We start from the raw sequence: 22,641 nt of genomic DNA, 5'->3' as shown, positions 1-22,641 counted from the left end.
TTTTTTGAGACGGAGTCTCGCTCTGTCGCCCAGGCTGGAGTGCAGTGGCCGGATCTCAGCTCACTGCAAGCTCCGCCTCCCGGGTTTACGCCATTCTCCTGCCTCAGCCTCCCGAGTAGCTGGGACTACAGGCGCCAGCCACCTCGCCGGCTAGCTTTTTGTATTTTTTTAGTAGAGATGGGGTTTCACTGTGTTAGCCAGGATGGTCTCGAACTCCTGACCTCGTGATCCGCCCGTCTCCGCCTCCCAAAGTGCTGGGATTACAGGCTTGAGCCACCGCGCCCGGCATAATTTAAAAAATTTTTTTCATGACAGGGTCTCACTATGTTGCCCAGGCTGGTCTCAAACTCCTGGACTCAAGCGATCCTCCTGCCTGGGCCTTCCAAAGTGCAACTTCCCTATTTTTACCCCTAGTTCCACCTCAGCACCAACCAGAGAATGCCAAATATTTTCTGCAAACCAACCACATAAAATACCCACGCTTCTAGTAGCCCACTTGCCGCTTTCCCATGCCAACAACTTCCAATTAGAGCATACCTGGGGCTTTTCTTCACTTCTATAAACCTTCCCACTCCTCTGCCCCACCTTTGAGCCTCTGACAAAGTCAAGTGATGGTGACTGGGACTCCTTCTACAGCAAGCTCTGAATAAATAGCATCTATTTGTTCTCCTGTGGGTGGGTTTTAGTTTAATTCCACAAATCAGATCATCTTAATTGAATTAAGATGGTTATGCAGCCCCCACAACTACCACACCCCATGCACAGACTTCTGTGGGGTGGAAACCTAGGGATCTGCATTCTAATCAGGGGCAGCAGGTGATTCTTATGGACAAATAAGAGAATGTGTTGGACCCAAAAGGAAGAAGGATGAAAGTTTAACATACGAACATCTGGTAAACAGTATAGTTAGAAAAGGAAAGCATATGAGATTTAGTTTCAGGTTTAAGGCTCATCTCTGCCACCTATCTAACACATAGCCTCTCACAAATTACTAACCTTCTCTGATCCTTAGTCTTCGGATCTGTAAAACACAGATAACGTGGATACTTTCTCAACCTAACCTAAGGTTACTGGAAAGACAAATTAATAATGAAGCACTTAGGACTTGATATATAAATGTTAGCTACTATAATGAAAGAATCTTTACACTTAATTCTGCATCTCAACCTTAATCTGGAAATTAGCCTCTTCTTAACATTTCTTCAGAAATTATGAACTTCGTAGTTAATAGTAATTATAGCTTGCCCTTCATAACTGATAGTGATACTGTTGTCACTGTTGCCATTCAAGGACACAATTGTGACTGATTGAAGGAGTCTTCTCTCCATTTTTGTCACTGAAGTGTAGAGATGGCTGTTTTTGTAGCTATAGTTACTGTTTGCCAAGTTTGATGTATAAAAAAATATAGCCTCCATCTAACTTAGAGTAAGGGCTTCTGGAATCGTAACTACATGTAATAATAAATGTTTCGTGAATAATAGAATTCACTACATTCTCATTTGTGCAGTTATTTCAGATTGCTGCATGAACCAATTAAAACTCTTGCTTTCATTGCCTGATGTTCCCTGGTTGTGAATTACTGCTTAAAAGTGTATATCAGTGTGTATTACATATTAGACTATTATACTGCTTCACTTTGCCTAGAGAAGAGCAGGTCCTGAAGGGTATTGCCTGGAATTGTTCCTCTTTACCATATTCTTATCAAAGAGACCATTGCAAATGCTGATAGATTTGATGCATTCAGAAACATATAATTAGCATTCATAAATCAAATAAATTAATGATACTGTTCAAGAAAACAGATGTGCCATCTGTGGTTCCAAGTCTTAAAGAAATAAAGTGCTGCCATGGAAATGAGACATAAATGATTTGGCAGACACTAAGCTTGGCATGGAGTTAGATGACTTATTGACATCACACTTCAGCTTTCAAAGGACTCCTAGTTCTAAAAATAATGATTTTATTTATAATTTTTACCTTATTAGTATATCTTTCCACTAAGTACAGCCATGCCATTAAATGTTTGATATGCTGTGATATCATCATTAATGTGTGTAGATGATGGGCATAAATAGAACATTTTGTATACTTCATTTACATACCAGATTAAACAAGTTGCTGCCAAGTTAAAAAAAAAAAAAAAGGCCAGGCCTGTTGGCTCACGCCTGTAATCCCAGCACTTTGGGAGACCGAGGCAGGCAGATCACGAGGTCAGGAGTTCAAGGCGATCCTGACCAACATGGTGAAACCCCATCTCTACTAAAAATACAAAAATTAGCCGGGTGTGGTGGTGTACATCTGTAATCCCAGCTACTCAGGAGGCTGAGGCAGGAGAATCTCTTGAACCCAGGAGGCGGAGGTTGCAGTGAGGCGAGATTGCGCCATTGCACTCCAGCCTGGGCGACAGAGTGACACTCCATCTCAAAACAAAAAACAATAGTAGGTAAAATGTATAAGGCTACCACATACAGCTTTGTAAATTGCGCACTGCACAATTCCAGCTCGTGCAACTTGAGTACAGTGTAAACACTGCTTTAAGGAGTTGTATACTACACAAGCAACACAGGTATCTGTGGCTGCCCTGCAGCTGATGTGTCTTGGTAAAACCTTTTTTGGTACGTTTCGTGTAAAATAAGAAAGTGAACATTCTAATCACTAGGCAACAATGCTTTTGCAAGTCAGAGGTTTCCAGTTCCTGGTTTTCAGCACAAGTGAAAGAGGATTTTTGGCAAATAATTTGGAAGGAATGACAAAATGAATGGCTTTACTATAATAAAGTTGCTTTTTTTTTTTTTTGAGACGGAGTCTTGCTCTGTCACCCAGGCTGGAGTGCAATGATGTGATCTTGGCTCACTGCAACTGCTGCCTCCCAGGTTCAAGCGATTCTCCTTCCTTAGCCTCCCAAGTAGCTGGACTACAGGCGCGCACTACCACGCCCGGTTAATTTTTGTATTTTTAGTAGAGATGGGGTTTTGCCATGTTGGCCAGGTTGGTCTTGAACTCCAGACCTCGGGTGATCCACCGGCCTCAGCCTCCCAAAGTGCTGGGATTACAGGCGTGAGCCACCACACCCGGCCACTACGATAAATTTATCTCATTCTTACCTATTTGTCTCTGTGAACATGTTTTCTCAGCAATTATGTCTACAGAGGTGTTAAACAGGAACATCATTGATCCTAAATACTGTCTCATTCCAGCAGTAAGCACTACTTGACTTCATGCTCTAAATGATCATCAGATTGAAATAATTTTTGATAATTTTTTACTTTTGATTTAAACATATTTATGTTTAATCAATTACAATAATAATTATAATATTAATTAGGTCAGGATTTGTAAAATAACCAAGGACATAAAACAATCAAGGACATACAAATTTTAATTTATAGACATTTTCATCACAGAGAAGGTTAAGAGATTAATAAAAGATATTCAGTATAAAATCATACAGAAAAGTCTTTCTTCGCCAGGTGCGGTGGCTCATGCCTGTAATCCCAGCACTTTGGGAGGCCAAGGAGGGTGGATCACGAAATCAGGATATTGAGATCGTCCTGGCTAACGCGGTGAAACCCCGTGTCTACTAAAGATACAAAAAAATTACCCGGGCGTGGTGGCGGGCACTTGTAGTCCCAGCTACTCAGGAGGCTGAGGCAGGAGAATGGCATGAACCCGGGAGGCGGAGCTTGCAGTGAGCTGAGATTAAAAAAACAAACAAACAAACAAACAAAAGTCTTTCTTTTTTTATTGGACTGGCCAAAAATTCTTTCTTTGAATGTTTCCAATATGTACGAATTTTAGTTACCACGGTTTAAATAACACCTGTCCTCTGAGAACAAGGTTTCAAATTTCAGTTACTGAGGTAAATTAATTAACTCTGAGTAACTGCATAAAATACAAATTTGCTACTAGCTCTTCAGGTCCATGAATTACTACATTAACAGGTGCGCATCCTGATCGGTGACTAATCATGTATCTTCTTTCAAAGTCTGTCAGTGATTGGTCTCTGTGCATCTGTCAGTTCACACACAGACAGCAAGGCTTGCAGTCGCATTGTCTCCTTGTCTGCCAGTAAAAAACCCATGTGACATTTTACAAAAATGGGTGATTAAGAAAGGGTATTGGCCAACAAGGATGAAAGTATGGCGTGGAAATAAAAAGTGACAATACTGAAAATAAAATGTGAAATAGCCGGGCATGGTGGCTTATGCCTGTAATTCCAGCACTTTGGGAGGCCGAGGCAGGCAGATCACCTGAGGTCAGGAATTCAAGACCAGCCTGGCCAACGTGGTGAAACCCCACTTTTACTAAAAATACAAAAACTAGCCAGGCGTGGTGGCGGGCGCCTGTAATCCTAGCTACTCAGGAGACTGAGGCAGGAGAATCGCTTGAACCTGGGAGGCGGAGGATGCAGTGAGCCGAGATCACGCCATTGCACTCCGGCCTGGGCTACAAGAGCAAAACTCCATCTAAAAAACATCAACCAAAAAGAAGTGAAATGAATGTAATGAGGTTATAGAGGAAATAGTTGACCATGGGAATGTTTACACTACCACCATTGGAGAGACTGCAGATATGCAGCCAGGGAACTTAGAGCAGGTGAACTCATGACATAAGTGAGTCACCTTATGTCTCAGAGGAAGTGATCCTGGCAAAAATCTTCACATTAAAGGAACTCTTGGAAATATTTCACCACATCGAAAATGCAAAGGATAACACACTGGAAGCTGATCCAAACGTAAAACTATGACAGTTTACCAAGGCGTAGAAAGATGAATACGCCAAATCATAAGTTCTATGACAAGAAGGGAAGAAACTAAGCAAACTACTATTGTTAAGTTTTTTTTACAAAGAAACACAACACTTAATTATCAATGTTTCTGATGTTTTAAATTGCAGTATACTAAGTGAATATCAGTCTTACTATGTTCTTTATTTCCCTATACATTTATAACGAAGAGAGTTTATAATGTTCTGACAAAAAATTTTAAAGGTCATAGGACAATCATAATTTTTCCCATTGATTATTTAGATCACATTATACATTTTCAACTTGTACAGTTATTTTGAAGGTCCTGTATTATTGTGCAAAGTGAGGACTGCCTGTATTTTCCGAGGGACAACCTTCTCTAAGAGAAGTAGAATGGAAATATGAACTCAAGAAGAAAGAAGACTGAGAACTAAATTTAAAAAATGAGAAAATAAAAAACTTCCAACAGTTTTTTTTTTTTTTTTTTTCCTGAACTCCTTGTCTCCTGATTCACAATACAGACCAGGCACAGGGCCTGGGCTGAGGTATATATGGGGTTGGTTTACTCTGCCTCCTCTTTCTATACAGTCAGTGTAAGAATACAGACTGTGGTAAGTACCAGGAAGCCAAAATTTCTCACTTTTAAAGAACAACTTGTTTATGTATTTTTAAATGAATGACAGTGGTTTTGAATGGCTATATTTAGTTTTTACTGAATAGATTTAAAAGTATTATTTAACAGTCATTATTTATAACACGTTAGAAATTACAATCTTGGCAAATATTTAAACTGGTGATGAAAAGTTTCCAATATCAATCTAAAAATGAGGAAGTGAGTACATAATTTTTCAAACGTATTAGATTTGAAAGACCACTGATCTGTTCCCAAAACAGGAATTAGCCTATTACTACTTGGGGGAGTATTATTACTATTTAAAAGAGAGCAGCTTATTTGGGACTATGTTTCTGTGCCACAGTTAGAGCTCAATTCCAGATAAAATTAATACAAGACAGAAGGATAATAAACTAGGGCTTTTTCCATTATAAGCAATGGAAAAAGAATACAAGTAAGAGCATTGGCTCAACTAACCCCAGAAAGACTGATACTATTATATAAGTCAGAGATTAAAGCTCGACAAAGACTTCCTGTCTCATTCAGTAAAAGCCTACTTATAATAGGCTCCTGCATCCCCACACCCAGCTCTGCTTTGGCTCTCATCAGGAGGCAATGCCTCAGGGCTTTCTCCGTGCTTTGCTGCTACATATTCCTTTCGCCTGGACTGCTCTTTTCCCAGCTACAGCTACAGGACTGGCTCACTCACCTCCATTAGATTTTTTTTTTTTTTTTTTTTTTTGAGATGGAGTCTTGCTGTGCCACCCAGGCTGGAGTGCAATGGTGTGATATCAGCTCACTGCAACCTCTGCCCCCCAGGTTCCAGCGATTCTCCTGCCTCAGCCTCCCGAGTAGCTGGGATTACAGGTACGTGCCACCACTCTCAGCTAATTTTTGTATTTTAGTAGAGATGGGGTTTTGCCATGTTGGTCAGGCTGGTCTCCAACTTCTGACCTCAAGTGATCCGCCCACTATGGCCTCCCAAAGTGCTGGGATTGCAGGCGTGAGCCACTGCGCCCGGCCTTTTTAAAATTTTTGTGGGTTCATAGTAGGTGTGTATATTTATGGAATACATGAGATACTTTAATGCAGACATGCAATGTGTAATAATCACATCATGGTAAACGGAGTATCTGTCACCTCAAGCATTTATCCTTTGTGTCACAAACAATCCAATTATACTCTTTTAGTTATTTGAAAATGTATAATTATTATTGGCTATAGTCACCCTGTTGTGCTAGCAAATACTAGGTCTTATTTATTCTTTGAAACTACTTTTTGTACCAATTAAACATCCCCACAATCCCCCACTACCCTTCCCAGCCCCTGGTAAACTTCCTTCTACTTTCTATCTCCATGAGTTCAATTGTTTAAATTTTTAGCTCCCGCAAGTAAGTGAGAACATATGATGTTTGTCTTTCTGTGCCTGGCTTATTTCACTTAATATGACCTTCCAGTTCTATCCATGTTGTTGCAAATGACAGGATCTCGTTCTTTTTTATGGCTGAATAGTACTTCATTGTGTAAATGTACCACATTTTCTTTTTCCATTCATCTGTGGATGGACACTTAGGTTGCTTTCAAATTTTGGCTATGGTGAACAGTGCAACAAACATGAGAGTGCAGATATCTCTTTGATATACTGATTTCTTTCTTTTGGATATATACCCAGCAGCAGGATTGCTGGATCATATGGTAGCTCTATTTTTAAGAGTTTTTAAAGAAAGGGTCTTACTCTATCACCCAAGCTAGAGAGCAGTGGTAGGATTACAGCTAACTGCAGCCTTGACTATAGCCTCAGGCAATTCTCCCTGATTCTCCCACCTCAGCCTCTCAAGTAGCTGAAACTACAGGCATGCACCACCATACCTGGCTAATTTTTGTATTTTTAGTAGAGACGAGGTTTTGCCATGTTGGCCAGGCTGGTCTTGAACTCCTGGCCTCAAGTCATCCACCCACCTCGGCCTCCCAAAGTGTTGGGATTATAGGTGTGAGCCACCCCGCCCTGCCTAATTGTAGCTTTGATTTGTATTTCTCTGATGATCACCGATGTTGAGTACCTTTTCATATGCCTGTTTGCCATTTGTATGTCTTCTTTTGAGAGATGTCTATTCAGATCTTTCACTCATTTTTAAATCGAACAATTAAACTTTTTCCTATAGAGTTGTTTGCGTGCCTTATACATTCTGGTTATTGATCTCTTGTCAGATGGACAGTTTGCAAATATTCTCTCCCATTCTGTGGGATGTCTTTTCACTTTGTTGATTGTTTCCTTTGGTGTGCAGAAGCTTTTTAACTTGATGTGATCCCATTTGTCTATTTTTGCTTTAGTAGTCTGTGCTTGTGGGGTTCCATCAGGTTTTTGCTCAAATGCCACCTTCCCTGCAATTCCTTCTTTTACCAATGTGTTAAAAATGATTTTGCAGCCAGGTCTGGTGGCTCACACCTGTAATCCCAGTGCTTTGGGAAGTGGAGGTAGCCGGATCACCTGAGGTCAGAAGTTCAAGACCAGCCTGGCCAATATGGCGAAACCCCTTCTCTACTAACAAAATAAAAATGAGCCGGGCATTGTGGTGCACGCCTGTAATCCCAGCTACTAGGGAAGCTGAGGCAGGAGAATCACTTGAACCTGGGAGGTGGTGGTTGCAGTGAGCCAAGATTGCACCACTGCACTCCAGCCTGGGTGACAGAGCAAGACTCTGTCTAAAAAAAAAAAAAAATTTCTACTACAATTTGCTGTTCTCTATTCCCCTTCCCTGCTTTATTTTAATCCATAGTACTTATTACCATTTATATTATGTATTTTGCTTATTGTGTTTCTCCCACTAGAATGTTAGCTCCATGAAAGCAGTGATTTTTGTGTTTTCCTCATTGCTATATATAGTTCATAACATGTAACAGATGCTCAAGAAATATCTGTTGTGGCTGGGCACGGTGGCTCACGCCTGTAATCCCAACATTTTGAGAGGCCGAGGCGGGCAGATCATGAGGTCAGGAGATTGAGACCATCCTGGCTAACATGGTCAAACCCCATCTCTACTAAAAATACAAAAAATTAGCCGGGCTTAAAGGCACGCACCTGTAATCCAAGCTACTCAGGAGGCTGAGACAGGAGAATCACTTGAACCCAGGAGGCCGAGGTTGCAGTGAGCCGAGATCATGCCACTGCACTCCAGCCTGGTCAACAGAGCGAGACTCCATCCAAAAAAAACAAAAAACAGGCCGGGCGCGGTGGCTCAAGCCTGTAATCCCAGCACTTTGGGAGGCCGAGACGGGCGAATCACAAGGTCAGGAGATCGAGACCATCCTGGCTAACCCGGTGAAACCCCGTCTCTACTAAAAAGTACAAAAAACCAGCCGGGCGAGGTGGCGGGCGCCTGTAGTCCCAGCTACTCGGGAGGCTGAGGCAGGAGAATGGCGTAAACCCGGGAGGCGGAGCTTGTAGTGAGCTGAGATCTGGCCACTGCACTCCAACCTGGGCAACAGAGCGAGACTCCGTCTCAAAAAAAAAAAAAAAAAACAAAAAACAAAAAACAAAAACAAATATTTGTTGTGTAAATGAAAATTCAACTGGATTAAGAGTAAGACTCAAAGTTTCTTTAAAAACTTGCTCAAGGGCACATAGTTGTTTAAGAAATTGCAAAAGTGACTTAATCCACAGACACTGCCCTCCTGCAGCATATGGTCTAAAAGTTTTGTGCTGTTTTTCATTTTTCAAATTCAAAGCATCAGGTTTATCCATCCCTTCATTTTCATTCCTTCTGATATCACTCTTATCCAGGTCTTTATCACTTCTTATCTGGTTTACTGCAAGATGTTTCTATCTCAGTCTCAGTCTCTCTCCTTCTCCCCAAAGTTGTATACCATCTTTAATCCTCCCCAAACACCATTTTCCTCACATCACATCCATCCCCCAACCCGTTTTTTTTTTTTCTTTTTTTTTGAGATGGAGTTTTGCTCTTATAGCCCAGGCTGGAGTGCAATGGCATGATCTCAGCCCACTGCAACTTCCACCTCCCAGGTTCAAGTGATTCTCCTGCCTCAGCCTCCCAAAGTGCTGGGATTACAGGTGTGTGCCACCACGACTGGCTAATTTTTGAATTTTAGTAGAGATGGGTTTCACCATGTTGGCCAGGCTGGTCTCAAACTCCTGACCTCAGGTGATCCTCCTGCCTCCACCTCCCAAAGTGCTGGGATTACAGGTGTGAGCCACCGCGCCTGGCCACATCACTTCCCTTTACTTGCTCATAAGAGCTACCAAGAAAACGTTGAAACTCCTCCAATCGGGTTTCAACTTTTTACCTTGGTAAAGTAAAAAGTGGAATTGGCCAAATTCCACTTACAAAGCTTTATTCCACTACTTCCCAGTTTAAAACCTTAACTTCATCAGGCCATCCCCCTCATCACTACCTAATGAACAATCTGTGCTCACTCCCATTTCAGTTCATATTGTTCCCATCATCCGGAAAGTTCTGTGGAGTCCTTTTCATCTGTCCAAATGCTTCTTACCCTTTAAGGCAGGGGTGTCCAATCTTTTGGGTTCCCTGGGCCACACTGGAAGAAAAACTATCTTGGTCCACATAGAAAATACACTAATGCTTCACTAACACTAATGATAGCTGATGAGCTAAAAAAAAAAAAAAAAAAAGCAACAAAATCTCATGTTTTAACAAAGTTTACAAACTTGTGTTGGGCCACATTCAAAGCCGTCCTGGGCCACATGCAGCCCATGGGCATGGGTTGGATAAGCTTGCTTTATGGCATGGACCACTGTCTACCTCTTTCATAAGGTTTCTCTTATTTCACAATTAACTGATTGATTACAAAACTCAATGCTTTGTAATCACCTTTTCCCCTCTGAAGTACTTTTGTTAGTGTGCTGATTGCTAAGATGTTTATGAAGCATATCTTGGTATTATGTATTATGTATGTTCACATCCCAACTCTTCAATCAAATTGTAAATTCTTAGAAGGACATCATTCTTTGTAAGATATAATCCTACACTTACACTTCCACAAGTTATTTTGTTTTTTGCGCATAGTAGGTACCCAAAATATTTGTCGAATGAAGTATTTTTTTAATACCAAAAATTGTAGAATAAGATAGTGTTCTGGATTTAAATGTGAAAAGGGCTATGTTGTCAATAAATCCTCCAAAGAATATACTTTCATATTGAACTGAGGATAATAAAATATTGCTTAAACTTGGTGGTAAAATGAGTTGTGATGTTGTTACATGTCTTAGTCCTTTTTGGACTGCTATAAGAAAATACCTGGCCAGGTGTGGTGGCTCACGCCTGTAATCCCAGAACTTTGGGAGGCCGAAGTGGATGAATCACCTGAAGTCAGGAGTTCGAGACCAGCCTGGCCAACATGGTGAAACCCCATCTCTACTAAAAATACAAAAAAATTAGCCAGGGGTGGTGATGTGTGCCTGTAGTCCCAGCTACTTGGGAGGCTGAGGCAGGAGAATCGCTCGAACCTGGGAGGCAGAGGTTGCAGTGAGCCAAGATCATGCCACTGCAATACAGCCTGAGCAACAGAGCAAGATTCCATCTCAAAAAAAAAAGAGGGGAGAGGAGAGGAGGGGAGGGCAGGGGCGGGAAGGGGAGGGGAGGCTAATTTATAAAGAACAGAAATTGATTTTGTCACCATTCTGGAGACTGGGAAGTCCAAGACCACGGTGCTGACAGGTTTGATTGTCTGGTGAGGCCTGCTTTCTGCTTCTAAGATGGCCCTTATTGCTGCACCCTTCAGAGGAAAGGAACACTGTATCCTCTCAAGGTGGAAGGCCATCCTTTACATGGTGAAGGCTAGCTTAGTGCTGTGTGAAACCTCTTTTGAAAGGGCTTCTCCCCTCGTGACCTAATCACCTCCTGAAAGCCCTACCTCTTAATAGTATCACATCAACCATTAAGTTTCAACACCTGAATTTTGGAGGGAATACATTCAAACCATAGCAGTATGTAATAAAATCCAGAGTACGACTGTAGAGTAGACAAAATGTGAATGAGCAAGGTTTCCATTTTACACTGATTATAAATGTCCATGCAGCAACCAGTATTTAGTTTAATTGTAAATATTTTTTTGCTATTTGTTTAGCTACATGACTGAAAATTTATTATTTAGATATAAAAGAGAAACTGATTTTTTTGCTAAGTAACATCTTCCATAAACAATGGGAGTTTCGGAGAATTCTGTTTTGGGAAACATCCATGTTAATATTTTGTTTCCATATGAACCATCATCACACAGACATTATTTTGTACAATACAAACAAGTAGAATAGATTTAGCTTTTGGCTCAGAACATATTGTTCCACATGCCCTACAGAGTACATCTAAAACTCTATGTGACGAGACCAAATCTCTACAAAAAAATGAAAAGATTAGTCAGGCACTGTGGCACACATCTGTGGTCCTAGCTACACAGCAGGCTGAGGTGGGAAGATCACTTGAGCCCACGAGGTTGAGGCTGCAGTAAGCCGTGTTTGCATCACTGCACTCTTGCCTAAGTGACAGACAGAGATCCTGCCTTACAAGAAATCTATGTACAACGTAACTACTACACTGTCCACCTAAAAAAGAAATCCAACAGGTTACACAAAATGAAAGGGTATTAGGTAAAAGGGTTTGGTCAATTCATTATTAACCACATGTCCTCTACAACTGTTCTCATCTGAAGATGTACTTTGGGGTTATTAGGTCAATAATGGACTCTTCTATCTTCTTAAAAAAAAAAAAAAAAAAGCATTATCCCGTATCGAGTAGCGAGGTTGCTATAAATTCCAACACCACTCACATTAACAGAGTCACTGCACCCCATCTCATGCTGTATCTCATCTGTACCTCATCTCATCAATCTATCAGCTGTCCCTTGAAGGAGTTTACAAGACTGTAAAGAGAAATATCTAATTCTTCTTCAGGGCTAGTTTCAACCAGGATCTAAAACATTCAAATGCTATAAAAGTAAATGGATATCAAATATAGCCTTAAAAAACAAGGAGAATAGTGATATGATTATAGCTTGTGCTACAAAAGATCTTTAAAAGCAGATTTAAGGCTGGGCATGGTGGCTCATGCCTGTAGTAATCCCAGCACTTTGGGAGGCCAAGATGGGTGGATCACCTGAGGTCAGGAGTTTGAGACCAGCCTGGCCAACATGGTGAAACCCCGTCTCTACTAAAAATACAAAAACTAGCCAGGCGTGGTGGCACATGTCTGTAATCCCAGCTACTCAGGAGGCTGAGGCAGGAGAATGCTTGAATCTGGGAGGCAAATGTTGCAGTCAGCCAAGATTACGCCACTGCACTCCAGCCTGGGTGACCGAACGAGACTCCATCTCAAAAAAAAAAAAAAAAAAAAGCAGATTTAAGCGAATAGATGTATGCCACAACACATATATAGCACCTGGGTAGGAAAATAATCTAATGTGTACTTTACTTCTTGTGCTAGAAGTATCTAGCACAAGAAGTAAAATTAGGCATTACCAAAAAAATGTCTAACTCTTGTGAGTTAGGCATCAAAAATATTTGTTAAACACTCAAATGATGATTGCTATGCTGTGACAAGGCTATGACTTGATAACAATTTTTTATAGGAAAGAGAAGCCATTATTTAATATATACATATAGTATGTACAATTGCTGTAACTTCACTTGATCCACAAGTGGACTTTTAAGCATTAAGTGGTTCTGAAATAGGGGCAATTTTATTGTGCAGGAGATATGTGGCAGTATCTGGAGACATTTTTAGTTGTTATAACTTGAGGTGGGAGGAGCAACTGCCACTGGCATCTGCTATTGAGTAGAGGTCAGAGATGCTACTAAATATCCTACACTGCACAGGAGGCCCTTTCCCCATCCTCCTCCACCAAAGAAATTATCTGGCCTCAAATGCCTATAGCACTAAAGTTGAGAAATCCTGCATTCAGTCACATAGTATTCCGGGTCCTACTCTAACAGTTTATTTCTGTGTCTAGTACTTCCTCTTTGGGGTAGGCACAGGAGCTGGGGTAGGTTATTCTGTGGCAGGTAAGCTTGAAAGTCATCACATTTGGCTGCCTATTTAGACAGGGTGAGGCTGGACTCAATTTTAAGGGTTGAACTGACTTTCAGATTATTTCGGTGGTACCCAGACTTGACCTATGGGCCAGTCAAGACTGCTTTCAGGTTCTTAATGTCTTTATAGGAAATGGTGCTAGATTCAGCCCAATGAGTTAATCAAAGAGGCATCTAAGTATATGAAGCATCTGTAGTAGCAACGCACAATTTAGGTATGTCCTGTGAGCATTCCTGGAAAAAGGGTATACTACCTCGCTTATGGTAAACATACCTGATGCAATAATTGAAGCATACCGTGAGAATGCCCTCTATGGCAGACACACCTGAATGCAGGTGGAAGTTCCAAGCTATCTGGGAGTGGCCAACCTGGAGAGCCATTCCTTGTCTATGAGAAACATCTGAGTCCCCAGCTCCTCTCATGGAACTCGCCAGTACATTGAGGGCCTTCATTTTGGGTTAAATGGATGTTGCCAGGTGGAGGTTGTTAGGGGGAGGGTCCTAGCTGAAAATGGTACATAAACTGTATGTGTTTTGTAAGCAGTTGCAGTTCTTCTGCCCAGCCCGTCATCAATGGGTATGTAGATATCCTGTCTAGCCTCCCGCCACTGGACTCTGTCCCCTGTATGTAAGCCTCCTGTGAAACCCCATGTCTTGTTTGCTGGCTCTGGGTCTCTTCTGTCTCCCACACACAGTGCCATCACTATTAGGTTAACACGGGTCCAGCACAACACTCACCACAATTCTGTGGATTGCTACTACTTAGGGTTGTGGGAAAGAGGTTATTTAAAAAACCTTTTAACAAAGCACATTTCATTGGAATATACTATGCTACTGAATGTGTGTTCCAGGGAGTAGCACCATCAACATAACCTGTGAATATGTTAGAAAGGCAGAATCTCCAGTCCCACCCCAGGCTTACTGGAAAAGAATTGGCATTTTAACACCATTCCCAGAGAAATGCTGTCCTAATACATTGATTGGGGGGGGGGGGGGGGAAGGAAGAGAGGAGAAGAAAATGAAAGAAGAAAATGAAAAGGATAATCAGTGACTTCACCCTTGCATACAGTACCATGTCTGGTTCAGGGACAATCTTGAAGGTCAGAGAGGACCTGTGAGTAGGTCAGAGGAGAGTTATGAAAATAAAAATAGGCCGGGCGCGGTGGCTCAAGCCTGTAATCCCAGCACTTTGGGAGGCCGAGACGGGCGGATCACGAGGTCAGGAGATCGAGACCATCCTGGCTAACACGGTGAAACCCCGTCTCTATTAAGAAATACAAAAAACTAGCCGGGCGAGGTGGCGGGCGCCTGTAGTCCCAGCTACTCGGGAGGCTGAGGCCGGAGAATGGCGTGAACCCGGGAGGCGGAGCTTGCAGTGAGCTGAGATCCGGCCACTGCACTCCAGCCTGGGTGACAGAGCGAGACTCCGTCTCAAAAAAAAAAAAAAAAAAAAAGAAAATAAAAATAGGCCAGGCATGGTGGGTCATGCCTGTAATCCCAGCACTTTGGGAGGCTGAGGCGGGCGGATCACCTCAGGTCGGGAGTTTGAGACCAGCCCAACCAACATGGAGAAACCCTGACTCCACTAAAAATACAAAAAATTAGCCAGGCATGGTGGTGCATGCCTGTAATCCCAGCTACTTGGGTGGTTGAGGCAGGAGAATCGTTTGAACCCCGGAGGCAGAGGTTGCAGTGAGCCAAGATCCTGCCAGATAAGGCAATTACCTCAAAGACAAGAAAACTAAGCAATACGTAAAGTTCAAGTCTACGATCTAATATGGTAAGAGATGGAAAACAAGGCTGTAAGAAATATGGCTGCGCCTTGCTCAAGGATAGGCCGAGGAAGGATGTTTACATCCTGTGTGACTCAGTGAGTTTAGAGCACAGGCGCATAACTCCACTTGTTATCACAGCCATGTAGTCATAACATGGGAAGGCCATTACTTGGCCTAAGCCACTATTGTCAGTAAAAGGTCTAATTGCCCTGTTGACACTGCGCAGGCGTGCTGGCACCCAGAGAAAGAGTCAGAGCTGTCTTTGCAGATAGCCATGCAGCTGCAGGTGTGGGGGCTGCCAAATAAAGCCATGTCTCATCTGCCTGCTGTCTCTCTAGTGTTCTTCGAGTTCCCTGCCCCACATCCGCCCACTCCCCTCAGCCCTCAGCTGGGGCTGGAACCTAACCCTGAGCATACTTGGTGTAGTTGGCGGGATGAGGTGAGGTCTCCCCAGAGGCTCCCGGGTTGGCTATGTGGCCGCAGCATGGGCTATAGTACCCCGTGGCAGAGATGCTGCTTGGATGGGCCCCGTGGAAACGTGGGGGGCAGTGAATGGGTCTCCCACGAGTGTGGAGAAGCATCTGGAAGCTTACAGCACCAAGAAGGAACGACCTTCGCCAGCAGAGTCGGATGGGCGTTTCTGACTCAGTCAGAAACTGCGTTTCATGCTCAGTGCCTGCAGGACACAGCCCAGGTAAGGGACTTTCAGGCACAAGCTGAGTGCCTGGGAGCCCAAATGCACAGCTTGGAGCAAAACCCTGGGGAGGGGGTGAAGGACCTCCATGTGCAAGCAGGGTGCTTAGAGGCCCAGATAAACAACCTGGAACAGGAGTTAGCAACAGCTGTCAGCGCGACCTTCAGTCAGTCCTCCTGGCCGGACACTCCCGTTGGGTCTGATGCTGAGGAGGAGGAGGCTTCTCTACTGCGGGCTCGCCCTGTGATCCATCAGAAGATAGACCATGAGCAGGTGACGGGACCGCAGGGGAGAGCCCAGGGACCCCCCCACCCCCATCCCCATCCCCCCCACCCCGACCCCCCGGCCACACCGCGGTGGAACACACCTCTTACAGTGTTTACCCTGACTGAGTTGCAGGAATTAGGTAACAGTGCCGGCAGTGTCCGAGGGAACTGACAGCATTTCTTGCTCTGCCTCTGAGAGGGAGAAGCTGGCTTCTATCACAACTCACCCCTCCCTTCATCAGCAGCTGCAGCTGTGCGGACAGTTAGCACAAGGGCAAGATGACCACACGTTAATCGAATGGCTAATGACAGCCATATGGACTGTTTGGAATGATGCCGGAAAGATACCAGAAACTGTGAGTAAATGGCAATCATACACTGGTTTGGTGCAGACACTCTGAGAGCTGGCTATGCAGCAGGCTGTTTGATCTAAACACCCGGGGGCCAGATGATGAACGCTTTACCTCGCACATGAGGGCTCTTGTGCTGGGCTCAGTGCCCCTGAGTGCTTTTGACTTTCTAGCTGCTGTTCTCACTCCACATGTGGGGCGCCGCATACATGAAGTGACGACTGCTACGGCAGCCCTGGGGGAGGCAGAAGGCATCGGCAGGACCAGGGAACCCATGCCATAAAGAAGGGGAAGGTGCCTCCTCCGCAGGTAACCATCCCACGTGATAAAAATGGGCCCAGCAGGTGACCTGCATGCAGACGTGGATTGATTTACTTGTAGCTGGGGTTGCTCCGGAGAAATCTGACAGGCAACCCAATAGAATGCTCTTGGCTCTGTGGAGGCAATTGTCCCCGGAGCAGCAATTCCGGAGACTGCCTAAGTTGGGGGTGAAGCAATGTTGTTCATCCTACTCCCGCCTGGACACTGCAACTCAAGGACTATTTGCAGACAGGCGGAGATGTGGAGCCTTTCTTGTTTGATTAAGGAACTGGCTGAGGTATCCAGCTCTGCGCGGGGAACCAGACAACCAGAGGCCGTATGTGGCGCTGGTAATCCACTGGACCCCACTAATGTACAGCGGGTCACAGCGGGTCCTAGTGCTGGTAGATACTGGTGCAGACTGCAGCCTCGTTTATGGGAACCCGGATAACTTTTCTGGCAGAGCTGCATTTATTACCAGCTATGAAAGCTGGTCAGTGAAAGTGAAACCTGTGTCTCTGCATCTTGGCATCAGTCGCTTGGCTCTCCACCTACACACTGTGTATGTCTCTCTCATACCTGAATATATTCTGGGAGTGGACATTTTGCATGGTCTGGACTTGCACACCATGGCTGGAGAATTCAGGTTCCAAGTTAGTGTAGTAAATCTGGTACTGCAGGGACATACACATCACCAGCCCCAAGCTCTGCCACAACCCTGACGGGTTACCTCCATTCATCAATACCGTTTGCCAGGGGGGCATACAGCGATAACTGAGACTATTCAGAAGTTAGAGGAGGTGCAAATAGTGTGTGGCACCCATAGCCCCTACAATTCCCTGGTGTGGCCAGTCAGAAAGCCTGCTGGAACTTGGTGAATGACAGCGGATTATGGGGAACTGAATAAAGTAACACCCTCTTGGCATGCAGCTGTACCCTCCATCACGGATTTGATGAACCGCTTGACAGCAGAACTGGGACAGTACCACTCTGTGATGAACTTGAATAATGCATTCTTCTCCACTGACATTGCTCCAGAGAGCCACGAACAGCTTGCCTTCACGGCAGGGTGACACTGGATTTTCTTTTTTTTTTTTTTTTTTTTTTTTGAGACGGAGTCTCGCTCTGTCGCCCAGGCTGGAGTGCAGTGGCCGGATCTCAGCTCACTGCAAGCTCCGCCTCCCGGGTTCCCGCCATTCTCCTGCCTCAGCCTCCCGAGTAGCTGGGACTACAGGCGCCCACAACCGCGCCCGGCTAATTTTTTGTATTTTTAGTAGAGACGAGGTTTCACCGTGGTCTCGATCTCCTGACCTTGTGATCCGCCCGCCTCGGCCTCCCAAAGTGCTGGGATTACAGGCGTGAGCCACCGTGCCTGGCTGACACTGGATTTTCATGGGATTGCTGCAGGGCTATATGCATACCCCCACCATGTGTCATGGTTTTATTGATGATGTTATATTAACCTCTGATTCTCTTTCAGATTTGGAGGCGACAACGCCCCTCTTGCCAGGGACTGGATGATGCGGTTGAGACAGCCGTCCTGGCTATCTCAAGCAGGCTATTTAGCAGGCACAAGCCCTATGGGTAGTTGACCAGAGGTGCCCATTTAAGCTAGATGTGCATGTGACCACAGATAATTTTGGTTGGGGCCTATAGCAAATTAGGGCCTATAGCAGCACATGGAGTGCCTGAATATGCCGGTAGGCTTTTGGCCCCAACTATGGAGCTGAGCTTATCTTTATTGATAGAGAAGCAGTTAGTAATAGCAGAATAGGTTATGTTCATGGATAACAACCCCCTGGACTGGGAAGCAGTTAGTAACTGCATATGCTGCCCTTCAGGCTCATAAGAGCATGGCAAGACAGGCTACAGTCGTCGTGCAGATGACTTACCCAATAGCAGGATGGCTGCGTTCATGGGTAGCCACCCCTCCAGACTGGGACAGCACAGACTGGGACAGCACTTTATCAAAGTAGGGCGCCTACTTAGAGCAGTGAGGTACACTGAGTACAAGTCCCTTAGCAGCAGAGTTACAAGAGGGCTTAGGGTCTGTAGTCCTGATGCAAGATAAGGCCATGGGGCCTGAGGCACCCCCGACCCCATTCCTGATAAGGCATAGTGTATATAGACAGGTTTAGCCAGAGTACTGCTGCTGCCTGGAGTGCTGCTGCAGTCCAGCCTAGTACTGACACTATATGGTTTGATATCAAGTGTGGGCAAAGTAGCTAATAAGTTGAACTCAGGGCAACATTGATGATGATCACTAAGGAGGTGACACCCATGATAATCTACACCAATGCTGGGCAGTTTATCAAGGCTTAACCTTGTGGTTTATTACCTGAAAGTTACAGAATTAGCTAGTTAGTCACCAGCCATGTAGGGCTAGGCCATGTGGCCAGATCTATGAGAGGAAGGATGACCCTCTCCAACCAGGTATGGGACAAACGGCAATCTGTTATTGCCTGCCCCAATGCCCCTAAAGGTAGGGAAACAAACAAAACCTGGTGTTAGTCATGGACTCTCCAAGCCCCTCATTGTAGATGTTTGGCTATCGTAGCCCCCTTAGGGGAGGGTCTGCAGTATGACTTATATGTTATTCCCTGGGTATTTAATGTGTGGCCTCCATGATTGACTGTTCATAGGGGAACGGCCAGGGAAGGAACCCTCTTCCGGTGGGGGGACATATGTACTGTCTGTGTGGCCTATCATGAGTTCCCCTGTGACTTTGGCATGGGTACAGGACCCAAAAGAACAAGGAGCTGATAAGGTGTGGTAGCGTCACCCAGGCAGAAGCCTTGGTGGCTGCATTGTTATCTAGAGATTAAAGTTGGCTTATATTTGGCCTAAGGGACGTGACTTACCCTTGTTAGTACCTGTGCTTACTCTGTCGTTTCAGCTGTAGGTTGGCATGCTCCAACTGCATTGTAGATTGGGCCCACACTTATGCTGAGGTGACCAATGTCTCCAACTGTTGGATCTGCACTGCCCTTCCAGCAGCAGCTGAGGATGGCTTGCCCTGGCACATGTATCCAGCTTCTGTGAAAAACTGGACATAGCTAGAAACTTGGGGTTCCACAGACAATGGCTGGGATGCAGCACAGCAGGATTTGGACAGGGGGTGTCGCAAAACCCATGGCAAGCCTGCCCCTTGGCTGACTCGTAGTGTCCGTGATGGGTGGGACTGGCTAATGGGAGAACATATGGTACCCCCATTGCAGGTACCACGATGCATAGAGCAGCACAGGGGTAAAGTCATTGTGGGATGGTTGCCTGCTGAGGTTTGTGCAAACATAACATGTGTCACCACACCAAGGGTGTTGTGGAACAAGTGGCCTTACCACGGCTGGGCCCCAATGGACTTTGTGCTCCCTGGGAGTTTATGGGTCTGTGGGGACACCGAATTGCCATATCTACCAACCAACTGGACTGGACGTTTTAGCTGGGAGTGGCCTTCTGTGCCTGCCACTGTGCTTCCCACATTGCCTAGTTGCCCGAATAACTAGGAGGTGCTGCGTTCCCAGTTTTTGCCACCCCTGGTGACTCCACCCCTTAGCAATAACTATTCCTGGAGCAGGTGTCATTACTGTAGAAATGCAAGTTACAGCCCTCGCAGAGCACACAGCTCAGGCCCTGAATTATACCCGAGTTACTCTCCTTTTGCTAACTGATGAGGTCGATCAGATCAGGAAGGTGGTGCTGCAAAACTGGATGGCCTTAAACATAGTCACAGCTACCCAGGGTGGCACCTCTGCCCTTGGAGGGACACAATGTTGTACATTTATCCCTGACATCCACTAGAACATAATGGTAGCTTTACAAGGGGTGTCACAGGGGATTAAGGCGATTGAGGACCTTACTGATGATCCCCTGCAGAGATACTGCAGAGATAGTGTCTCTGGGCACTACCCTACCTATGTTGGGCTCTAATAATCATAAGTAACATAACAGGAATATTTATGATAGGTTGTTGTTCTCCGTATTGTTGTTGTGACCTATGAGTTCAGGGTGCTGCCCTATGTGCACGGATCCCCACTAAAAGAACTCCCTCAGTCCAGGGGGTGGAATGTAAGACCTGTTTATCAAATCTGTGTGGCCAAAACTTATGTATAAAGCCTGCGTGTGTATATCAAGCCTATGTACCCAAAGCTTATGCATATAACCTGTATCCAAGGCCTATGTCTCCCTTGGCCTAGGGGGTGGAGTGTAAGGAACATGGCTGTGCTTTGGTCAAGGATAGGCCAAGGTAGGATGTTTACATCCTGTGTGACTCAGTGGGTTTAGAGCGCAGGCGTATAACTCCACTTGTTATCATAGCCATGTAGCCATACATGGAAAGGCCATCACTTGGCTCTATGCCACTATTGTCTGTAAAATGTATGATTGCTCTGTTGACATTGTGCAGGTACACTGGGAGAGTCAGAGCTGTCCTTTGCAGACAGACAGGGGAAGCCAGGACACAGCTTGGCTCACTTGTGCCCAGAGAAACAGTTAAACTACTGACCCTGAAGCCAATGGAGAGCTGGCCATGCAGCTGCAGGCATGGGGGCTGCTGAACAAAGCCATGTCTCTGGCTGGGAGCAGTGGCTCACACCTGTAATCCCAACACTTTGGGAGGCTGACGTGGGTGGATTACCTGAGGTAGGGAGTTTGAGACCAGCCTGGCCAACATGGGGAAACCCCATCTCTACTGAAATTACAAATATCAGCCAGGCATGGTCGCGGGTGTCTGTAATCCCAGCTACTTGGGAGGCTGAGCAACAAGAATTGCTTGAACGTGGGAGGCGGACACAGCAGTGAGCTGAGATCGCGCCATTGCACTCCTGCCTGGGCAACAAGAGCAAGACTCCATCTCAAAAAAAAAAAAAAAAAAAGCCATGTCTCATCTACCTGCTGTCTCTCTAGTGTTCTTCCAGCTCCCTGCCCCACATCCACCCAGTCACTCAGCCCTCAGCTGGGGCTGGAACCTGACACTGAGCATGACAAAGACTGACCCCCAAATGGTTTTAAATTACAGTAAAACAAAAACCTCCTTCTAAAGGCCTTAAAAATTGGATAATGACTTCGTTTCATTCAAAGAATAGATTTTAAAAGCCCCTTATAGCCATAGCCAGACCTAGAGACCACTCAAATCCATAATGATACTGGAATTATAGAATTTTAGAACTGGGGCCGGGCGCGGTGGCTCAAGCCTGTAATCCCAGCACATTGGGAGGCCGAGACGGGCGGATCACAAGGTCAGGAGATCGAGACCATCCTGGCTAACACAGTGAAACCCCGTCTCTACTAAAAAATGCAAAAAAACTAGCCGGGCGGGTTGGCGGGCGCCTGTAGTCCCAGCTACTCTGGAGACTGAGGTAGGAGAATGGCGTAAACCCGGGAAGCGGAGCTTGCAGTGAGCTGAGATCTGGCCACTGCACCCCAGCCTGGGCGACAGAGCAAGACTCCGTCTCAAAAAAAAAAAAAAAAAAAAGAATTTTAGAACTGGAAGGTATTTAGGGGGATAAAAATTCATTAAGTCATTTTACAGAAAATAAAATGAGCTCCAGAGAAGTGAAATTATTTACGAAAGTCACACAGCTAATTGGCTGTTAGAGCTAGGACTAGAATTTAGTTCTCTTGACTCAAGATCACCTACTTTTGAAGTATCCTTTCATTACTTAGTTCTGTGACCTCGCTGAGATTTTCTTACATAAAAAATTGAAATATGTGAACATTTAAATTTTATTCTTAAATGCTATTAATACAGAGAAATACTCCTGCTATAATTTTAAGTGACAAAATAGTGTAACGATTGTTAAGAACAATCCACCTGTGTCAAAGAGACACATACACAAACA

General features: G+C 44.7%; 1 protein-coding gene and 1 non-coding gene across 2 annotated transcripts in view; both read right to left on the bottom strand.

Annotated features, from left to right (window-relative positions):
• The window catches only part of LOC112636623 (kelch-like protein 23), a 57,236-nt gene that overhangs the window by 17,880 nt on the left and 16,715 nt on the right, over nt 1-22,641 (bottom strand). The window lies entirely within an intron of this gene.
• LOC112636813 lies at nt 5,244-5,375 on the bottom strand. Its single transcript, XR_003122287.1, has one exon. It is a non-coding gene; the product is annotated as a small nucleolar RNA SNORA51 (small nucleolar RNA).

This window comes from Theropithecus gelada, chromosome 12, assembly GCF_003255815.1.
Source record: "Theropithecus gelada isolate Dixy chromosome 12, Tgel_1.0, whole genome shotgun sequence".
In the NCBI taxonomy this organism is placed as follows: domain Eukaryota; kingdom Metazoa; phylum Chordata; class Mammalia; order Primates; family Cercopithecidae; genus Theropithecus; species Theropithecus gelada.
The sequence above is the reverse complement of the archived record's forward strand: the minus strand, read 5'-3'. Positions and strand labels throughout refer to the sequence as shown.